Source organism: Gavialis gangeticus, unplaced genomic scaffold (assembly GCF_001723915.1).
Source record: "Gavialis gangeticus isolate Ggan-Ray unplaced genomic scaffold, GavGan_comp1, whole genome shotgun sequence".
NCBI classification, from domain to species: Eukaryota; Metazoa; Chordata; order Crocodylia; family Gavialidae; genus Gavialis; species Gavialis gangeticus.
The window spans coordinates 1,049,283-1,059,483 of NW_017729013.1; the positions used below are offsets into that span (position 1 = coordinate 1,049,283).

Sequence of the window (10,201 nt, forward strand, 5' to 3'; positions counted from 1 at the left end):
GCGGGGGAGGGGGGGGGGGGGGGGGGGGGGACCTCATCAGTCACCCAGCCTCCCTCCTCCCAACAACAGCAAGGGAATGAGGTAAAAGCAGGCAGGGGCAGATCCAGAGGGGGTGCAGTGGCTCTGCTGCACATGAGCTTTCAGCACAGGGTCTGGCTGGAGAGCCCGCTTTCTTGAGCGTTGCTGCCCCTCATCCTTTCCTTTCTTTCGCTGCTGAATTCAATGGGGAGGAGGAGGAGGAGGAAAGGCAAGGGCAAACAGCAGCAGTGTCCACTGCTTGAGCTCCAGAGCCAGGTGAAAGCAGGGGCTCCAACCAGACCCTGCACGGATCAGCTGCTGAGCTCAGAGCTCGCTGCTCACACAAAGCTCTGCAGGAGCCTGTGCTGACGAGGCGGTGAGCTCAGAGCTCACTGTGCATGCACAGCCCAGCCAAAGTTGGGGAGCCTCACCTCCCTTGCCCCATTTCTGGATCCGCTACTGAAGGCAAACAGAATCCTTCTAACTCCTCCTGAAAAACACTTCTTCAGCCTGCTGCATAGAGCCTTCCTTAGGCCGGGTCATAAGGTGGTTTACACATGTATGCGTGTTGTATTGAACACGGGATTGTCTGTAGACATGCATTTGCCACACCCCTGCAGGAATAATTTTGCCCCAGGAGGGAGGATAAGGGCAGCGCTCCTTGAAGATGGGCAAGAGCCAGCCCTGCCTGTCTAAACATCCCGGAGGGGGAAAAAAGTCTCCCCTACAGTGAGGACTGCCCACAAACCTTCCAAATACAAAAGTCTGAATGGAGCTTCCCCTTTGAAATGGGAAAAATGTCTTACTGAAGGGAGGTCTAAAAATAGGCACATTCTCAACAAAACATTTAAAGATGTTTAAAATGAAAAAGCAACAAAGGATTTAGAACATATGACTCATTAAATTATAGGGCTAGAGTTTAAAAAAAAAAAACCCAACAAAGACTCTCCACTGAAATCCATTGTAAAAATTACAAAAAACTCTGCTCAGATTTTGATTTGCCTGGTAGTGGCCTGTTCAGAGAGCAGAGGTCTCATTTACCTGGCATAGCAAGAGCCTGAGGCATTCTTTCTTTTTTATTGCATAATGTGCCAAGGCCTTCTCTATACAGAGAGAATCATAAAATCACCCATCTCAAAGGCAGAGCATTTGAAATGTTTCTCTCATCCCTAGAGCAATATTGCCACAGTCTGAGATTACAACGTCTTGTGAGACCTCATGAGAACTTGAACCTGCTCATTGTAGTGAATGGTGGAAGGTTATAGTGGACCCCACAGTGTATTCTTTTAGGCCTGAATTACAAATGTTCATGCTCACAATTGATAGCAAGCAAATTGTTATGGGGCTTGTCATAGTTACCCATGGTTTTATTTTGCTAAAATAATGTACTAATAATGTAATGATTGGTCTCAAATGGTGTCTGGACTGGAAAGGTTTATCAAAGGGAGTTGCAAAAGTTAACAGCTTCTATTATGCAAAAAGCAAAGTAGAGATGCACCTTATAGACTAACTGAATTAGAAATGCCTACGCTTTTGTGAGCACCTGCTCATGGACACTGACACACCTGCGAGCCAATTAGGTTATAAGGTGGATCTCTACCATGCCTTTTGCCTGATTTTGGACTAATGTGGCTGACTTCCTCTCTCTGTTCCTAGACTCTATTATGAGCTCCACTGAGGGTGGACCCCATAGAAAACATGATAAACCTTGAATCAAAGTCTTGGACTTTGAGACAGCAAGGTGGGATGGATTTGTGCCAAAGCTATGCTTGGATTTGATGTTTGCAGCCAGCTTCAATCTCTTTAATAGGCTGAATTGAAACCTTGGAACCAAATGCTGGTGGGACTGGAGATATGAATATGCTAGAAGTTTTGTAGCTTGGACCCATTTCTAGGTAGTGCACACTCTACCTTCTACCAATGACCTAAGCATTAATACCACTGGATAATTTATATCTGACCCTGCAACCTTTCTTCAGGATGGTTGGTCTGTGAGTAATCAAATCAATGGGCCTTCTAATGGAGGAGGTCAAAGGCAGCAGATTTGGGCCATTAAGTATCTTGGCCAGGCATGTCTCCCAGCTTTTCCCACAAAGCAAGTGAGTTGGCAGTTAACTCTTTCCCCAGACTCCCAGTGATTTTTTTTTTTTTATAGGATTCATTTTTTTCCCCTACCCCAAATAACCAGCCCATCAATTAATCAATTTAATGAGCTGGCAAACACAATAAACAGTGTGCAGAAGGATTTCAAATCCCCAAGCAAAAGCCCACTCACTAATTATTAAATCTGTCTCCTTAGCTCTCAGATTTGCTAATTAAACTTTAGAATAAATCATCCAATATGAAAGGGAAATAAAGGATCAAACAAGGTAAGAACAACTTTCCTCTGGGATAATTAACTGTCGTTAGAAGGGTATGAACATCCAGGCTGGGAAGCAATTGTTTGAGAGGTGCAAAGTGTTTTTAATTAGGAATAATGGGATGAAATTGAGCAAAAAGAAAATTTAGGCTGAAAGTTGAAAAACTTCTCTTTGTGAGACCTATTAGTGTGTGAAGCATTAGGGAACTCTCTCTAAAGTATGTTAGCACTTACACTTCTCGGGACATTTAAAACTGGATTAGGCAGAGAACTAGAAACCAAATATACTTAAGGGAACAATTATGAGCTGGGAGGTTAATCACCAAGATGGACCTAATGGATTGCTTCCACTTTTAATTTCTCTGGGCAGACTTAATTGAGCAAAATGCCCACTGATTTGATCATTTAAAAGCCTCTATAGCTTGACCTGGTGAATCTGGAGAATCATAACACAGAGATTAGAAGAGGGAGACATTATAGGAAGTGGAAGTGGGTGTCAAAGATCTCTCCCACGGGCTGCATCCGGCCAATAGAGCCACATCATCTGACCCCTGGTACTGACCCTGGGTCTTGTGGCAGATGCTGGACTGGCCTCCTGTGCAGGGCCGTCCACACACAGGGCTCTGGGACCAGCGCTGCACATGAAACCTGCATGGGGCCAGTCTAGGACCCCCCCGCCAGTGGCTCCTGTCGTGGATGGGCCAGAGCAGGAGCTTGACCTGGCATGCAGGGAGGAAAGGAGGCTCATGGGCTCAATCTGGCCCCTCGGGTCAGCTCCGCACCATTCATTTGACCTGCTAGCTGTTCCCGTGTCACTCGCTGGACCCACGGGGCCAGATGAGTTTATCATCCTTGGCTTAATGCATTGTTGCATGGGTTTGATTTAGCTGTCCCTTGGCCACTGCCCAATTGCTCTGGTGTCCTGGAACAGTGATTCAATCCTGCGTGGCAAACGCTGTCAGTCTTTGGAGCATGCTGGCAGCCTTGTTAAACAATAGCTCCTGAGGCTATGCCTCAGCCTGCTCATCTGGCCAGGGTGCCATAGCTTTGCATGGTTTGTGCTTTTCCGGTGAAAGAGGAGTTTCAAAGCATGAGCAGGTATCAAAACAAAACCTCCTACAGTGCCAATCCAGCCATGGGTTTCCTGAGCCTCTTCTCCTTAAGTGGGGGTGGTACTCAATATTTGATTAACAGGTTTGACTGATGTACAGCATGTCAATGACAAGTGACATCAAATGATAATCCACTTGTTATTAAAGTGATGGCTCAGTGGTGACAGTGACAACTGTCACCAATTACCCGCAGGCAGCTAGGCATGTCTGTGACAACAACTTTCCCTGCCTTTAATAATTTTTCCCTGTGTTACTTTGTCACATTAGTATTATATTGTCTCTTGCTATATCATTTTCGGAAACATAATGCAAATGACATACTCGTGATTTCTGAAACAACCATCCCCTTTCAGAAAAACACACATATCCACATTGTGCACTTCATGCACTATTGTTCTGAGCATGGGTCCTTATATGTGAATGAAAATAGCCATTAATATTTATTCTGACAAACCAGATAATACCTTGACACAATCAGTAATATATAATGTAAAGAACACACAGTAAAAAAAGAGGTGGGGGCCAGTTTCTGATTTCAATTATGTGAACATAAATCAGGCGTCGCTGGGGATCCTTTGGATTTATGTTGGGGTAACTGAGATTAGAAGCTGATCTGTGCACAGTTTAAAAAGGAGTATATAACTCTAATTGGTTTTCCAATTACTGTTTTCAGACCATGACAAGGCAGATGGTTTTGCTACTAAATGGAAGATTTTTTGGTAAAATATCTCCAAGAACTTGTGGGAAGAAAATTAGCCAAAGGGGGGAATCATGCTCTATAAGCTGATCCTACATATAATGGGCCCGTTCCTATATGCTTTATTCATGCAAGCAGCCCCACTGACGTTAATGGGGCTCTGTAAGGCCAGATGGCTTTTTCCCTGTAAGAGTTTACTAAAAAGCAATGGAAAAAAAAAAGGAAAAGGGATGGATCAAAACCCCACCTCCATGTAAAACAATGAAAATGAGGATGGCCCTTAGCCCAGTTAATCAGTTCTCAGCATCATTAAGTGTTCTTGTTGGATATGGAAATGCGTAACATCTAATACAGATAGCTAGTTTCACCGTTTTCTTAGGGGCTGGAAGCGACCTTACAGATCGTCAGCTCCAGCCTCCCTGTGCTTGGGCAGGAAAGACTGCCGGGATGAGATGACTCCAGCAAGATGGGCATCAAGATGCTTTTCGAAGATCACCCGGGTGGGTGACTGTACTGCCTCTGGGTGGGAACCTGTTCCAAACCCTCAGTACTCAACTTGTAAAGAAGCTTTTTCTTATGTCTAGTCTGAAGCTGTGAAGAAATCCCCTCCCCCTAGTTCTTGGATGGTGTCTTGGCCTATATGTGAGGGGTAGTAAAATCACCCCACACGTCTACACAGACTCTAAAGCAGCGGTTCTCAACATTTTTAGACTCAAGCCACACTTCAAAAAAATGCCAGCTGTCAGCTTTTACTCATTTTTTGACTATGGAAAAATACTAGACCAATTTTTTTCTTGCTGCAAAGAACTCAGAAAGACTACAACAGGTCAGAATGTTCTTGACACCATGGATTCATACTTGCAATCTCTGGGTTTATCTTGTGAATCATGTATAGGTGTTTGCAAGCCTAACAGTGCTAATATTGTGAGGAACCCCGTGGCACCCTTTCAAAAGATCTTGCAGCACCCTGGATGCGAATCATTGCACTCAGCTTTAATGGCTGGAGTGGGCAGAAGGTAGCAGAGCTTTGGTTCACCCCTTCCCATGAATCAGGCAGTGCAGCTGAATTTGCTCAGGGAGTAATAATGGTCAGGGTCAGGGACTGATTACTAGGTCCCTGGAGCAAGTGGGGAGCAGAGGGAGAGGCAGTAATGATGATCAGAGTCCCTCCCTGCTGGTGCTCACTGGGCTTGTAAACTCTTCAGCTTTAAGTGTTGGAAATGCTGCGTGGTTCATTGACTTGGTGAAAGGGGTTAGGAAGGATTGTATGCCAGGAAAGTACCATGCTGGCAGGATACAAATTAAATGCCTCATTCACAAGGCTGCATGGTTTTTGCTCAGCTTAACATTCATGTGATTGTACAAGTGTCATATCAGCTGCCGGAGAGCTCTCCATATTGTTTCCCGAATGCGCTGCAGATGTTCCTAATTGACTTGAGTGCAGAGGCTTCCATTGGAAACCACTCCACAGTCAAGTGATGTCCCCACTAGACTGTTTCTCCAGATATTCAGCCTCAATAGCCTTAATGCCCTCCCACTTGTGGCGCTCTGATCCAGCATGTTTTTGGATCATAGCTGTGCAGGGATGCAGGAACAGGAGCTGCTGTGCGCATAAGGAGCTGTTGGCTTTGCCAAGCAAGCCACACATGTGCGTTCCCATTAAGAATGACACTACCTTGGACTGAAAACCTGCAATCTCTGACTGAGTTCCATCAGAAATTCAACAACCGCCATCCCTCCATCTGACTTTCTCTAGAATACTCCAGCACCAACATCTCCTTTTTAGGCACCATGATCAGTATCCAGAATGATAAAATACAGACCACGTTCTACAAGAAACCCACAGACCAACATGCATATCTGCACAGAACCAGCAAGTGCCCGAAACACACACAAAAAGCTGTGAGATTTAGCCAAGCCCTCAGATACCACTGAATTTGCACTGAAGAGAACACCCGGGATTGCCATCTCATCTACCTTAAAAAGGTTTTCACCCAACAAGGACACTCCTCCAGAAAGAGAGACCGCACATTTGAAAGAGCCACCTGGATACCACGTAGCCAGTAACTGCTGCAGTACAGAAGAACCCCCCCCCACAAGTTACACACCACTGGTTATGACATATCACCCCTCCCTTGAACCCATACAGAAAATCCTCAAACAATTGCAACCCATACTGGAAAGAGACCCTACTCCCACAGCCACCCATCCTAGCCTTTAAACAAGCACCGAACCTCGTAACTTCATCACCAGAAGCTAACTTCCTCAGGTCCAGAACACACCGAACAGATCCAGACCATGCCAGGATAACAAATGCAAAACCTGCCAACACATCTCCACCACCCCCACAATTACTACACCCCACAACAGAGCCATCAGCATTCCTGGATCTTACATCTGCACCTCCAGAAATGTCATACATCTCATCCAATGCACCAAATGCCCAGATGGAAAATACATCGGTGAGACCAAACAACAACTGCGCACCAGAATGAGCGCACACTGGACATCTATCAAAGACAGGAATACCCAATTACTGGTGGGGGCACATTTCTCAAAAGAAAACCACTCTCTCTCCAATCTCTCAGTCCTGATCCTCAAAGGAAACTTACCAAACACTTCCAGAGACGAGCCTATGAACTCCACTTCATCAGCCTCCTGGATACTAAAAATCATGGACTGAATATAGACATTGGATTTATGACACATTATAACCTGCCTGACATCTGACTCCCCTGGTATCTCTCCACAGTTCATCCCCCCTCCTCTCTTCCCAGCCTCTCACCCATTGACTCCTCAATCTACGTTTTCACTGACTGCCTGTCTTGTATGCATGCCAGCCCAGCCTGGCTGCTTTACTTTTCATTCCATCCAGGAAGAGCACACACCAACTGCTGAAACATCCTTAGCCTGATGAAGGGTTTTTGAACCCGAAAGCTTGCTTAATAATTTTTTTCCAGCTATTTAAGTTGGTCTTAAAAAAAAAAAAAAAAAATCAGATTCACCCAAAGAAACTTGACTACCTTGTTGAATGCCTTTCATGATGAAGGCAACTAAAAGAAAGAGAAACAGCAACTAAATCCCATTAGAGTGACCATGTCAGCACTATGCTGAGAGAGCACCTCTTGCTTTGTATTTGCAGAACGACGCTATGGAGGGAAAAGGGTTTCCTTTTGTCTCATGGGAAACCACAAGTGTTAAGTGTGGAAGCTGAGGGGTGCAGAGAAAATAGCTTCTGAACATACCGCAAAACCTTGGAGCCTTTTATAAAACTGCTGATTGGCTGGTGGCATCGGTGATTTGTGATAATTTAGCAAAACATTTAGCTCTTTTGCCTTCATCAGTATCTAGTATATTGAAACAGAGAGGGAAAGGGAGAGAGAACTGGCACTGCAGGGAACTGGCAGTATAGTGGTACCCTGTTGCCTGTGTTTAAACAAATACATATACACCTCTTCATTCCTGAATTTTGTCGTGTTTAGATGTGACCTGTTGTAGTCTTTCTGAGCTCTTTGCAACAGCAACAAAAAAATGGATCCATTCATTTTCTTTCTGTTTGTTCATAAAAAGCTGCATTCATTTACTTCAGCCATCATGAGCTATTAAGGGTGGTGAATTTCATGGTGGGTTAGGTCCAAGTTATTTAGCATTTGGGTGCTAATAACTGAAAAGTTACTCATGTGCGAAGTGTCTGGCTTTGCTCATGTCCTCTGCCAGCAGTGTGTTGAATTTGTGAGTAGTTTCAAAGCGAGAGAGAGGATAGTGTGGTGTTTTGCCTGGGATTCAGCACACCTGAGTTCAATGTCTTGCTCTGCCACTAATGCTCTGTGTGACCTTGGGCAAGTCATTTAGGCCCAGATCATCATTGCCGATGCAAAACCCTGGCTTCGGTCACTTGCTTAAAAAATGGCACGGCCTACCTTACACAAGGGTGCCATGAAGAAAAATACAGTAATGATGGGGAGGCACTCAGATACTGTGCTTATGGAGCCCTACCAACAGCTGGGAGAGAGAGAACCTCTGGTTAATATGCTGTAGTGAAGGTCCTACATGCGGTATGTTTGACTCCTTATGAATAAAGTGATCCTCATAGGGTGGGGCCCCAAGTTTACTGTATTTCCCCAATTTTGAGACCAGTCACGCTGAAGTTACCAAATATGTATTTTCTCTCTCTGGAGATCCAGTTGGACTGTTTCCTCCATTATCATTAGGCCAAATCAGCCCTTCACTGACCCCTGGACGGCCCAGATGGCTGCCTCCGTGGCCTTGCACAGGTGCAACTGATTGGGGCATACTATAGAAGTGATATATTAGCCAAGAGGAAAGAAAAAAAATGCAGCTGGTTCCACTTGAATTGCTTTGATTCTGTAGGATGAATGTTAAAAAGCAATTTAAGAATATATATTTGGCAATGAAGCAAATAGATCTGCTAGCTCCGAATGCACAGTTTCTTTCCGGGGTAGAAGAGTGCCTTTAACATTTTGATATTTTTAACATGTCCGTGCTCACGTAGAGGTGTACGTTTGTCTCTGGGAAGAACCACACGTTGCAAAAGAAAAATAAGCTATGCAAGGGAGGAGTTTGACATGGCAATCTCATTTTGACAGCATAGGTTATAGAGCTGGAACCCTGTTTTCACTCAGTATGTGTGTGTGTATTAACTATCCACCGTGGAGGCTTAGTCATTCTGGGGACTCTGGACAGTGTCTAAATACAAGTAATTATCATAAATTGCAATCCAGTTGCAATAGGTTTAGTGTCTCACCTCCATTTGATTTGCCTTCCAATTAGGGAACAGGAGGAATTTTGGCCACATGCAAGATGTATAACCATTTACTGGCAGGATGAGGGATCCTTTTAATTGAATCTGTGCTTCAGTCTCTGGTCACCAGTCAGGAGATGCAACTTTTCATTCTTCCACCACTGCCAAGGTCTTGTTTAGTGAGAGCACCTTGTAAAAACAGGTATGAACTGGTCCTACCATTGTGGATGTGTTTTAATTCACCCTGTTATCAGTCTTATTAACTGTGGTGGAACCACTCATTTATGTTCAGTTACTTACTTGCACAGCTGCTTAAAAGATGGGGGGGGATTTTGAAGAACATTTTGTACAAAAGAGAATGTCACCCGAGTGCTGCTTATGCATTTACTCCACAGTTTTACTCGTGGTTTACAGGATATTTCATTAGGGCGGTATTTATGCACTCTATGGTAAGGTCAAGTGCCTTTGTGCGAGCAGTATTAATGAGGGGGCCATGCCCAAAAGGGGTATTAATGAGGGGGCAGTGGCTTGGGCCCCAGCTGGGACTTTGGAGAACTAGCACCAGGTTCCCACTGTACCACAGACTCCTTGTGTGCCTTGAGGTGAGTCACTTGGCCTGTCTGTGCCTCAGTGCCCTATCTCCCTTCTGTAAAATGGGCATAAGAGTTAGACTGACTAGTTAGATTGTAGCCTGCTGAGTGACTACAATTAGCTGGAGACAGCTGTTAAAATGGATTAGGACTGAGCCAGAGATCAGCCCTTCTCCCATCACGAGGCTTGCCCTCTAAATGCTCGTTCACAAGAGCCAGTTTCTCACACCTTACTACAAAGGAATGACTGCAAGCGCTTGCCTTTCCTCATAATGGCAGTCCAGTCCCTACATGTTTCCTTCCTCCTGGAGGCCGTAGGGGGAGAAAAAGCAATGGGGCCACGCAAGCGCCTTAGGGGGGAGGCAGGTGGCGAGGAGGGAGCACCCGGGTTTGGGTGGCAGTGGGAGCCCAGTCGATGGAGCGGGTCAAACGGGGAGCATGAAGCTGTCCCCAGTCGCTCCGACATTTGGGGCTCAGCGCACTCCCTCCCTCACCTGGCTCCTGGCCTCCGCTGCCTTGATTTTTCTCCCCTCTCCTCTGGCGACGGCTTCCTCCTGGCGGCACCCCTCTCCGCCACCGGGTCCGTCCTCCCCCTGCCCGAGCCCAGCAGCCGCGGGAGGGAGCAGGGGGCTGAGGCCGGGGAGGGGAGGGGAGGGGAGGGGA

The 10,201-nt window shown here is 45.7% G+C and overlaps 1 protein-coding gene across 1 annotated transcript in view; it reads left to right on the forward strand.

Moving 5' to 3' along the window:
* Positions 1 to 10,201, forward strand: part of CALN1 (calneuron 1) — a 219,968-nt gene that overhangs the window by 3,449 nt on the left and 206,318 nt on the right. The window lies entirely within an intron of this gene.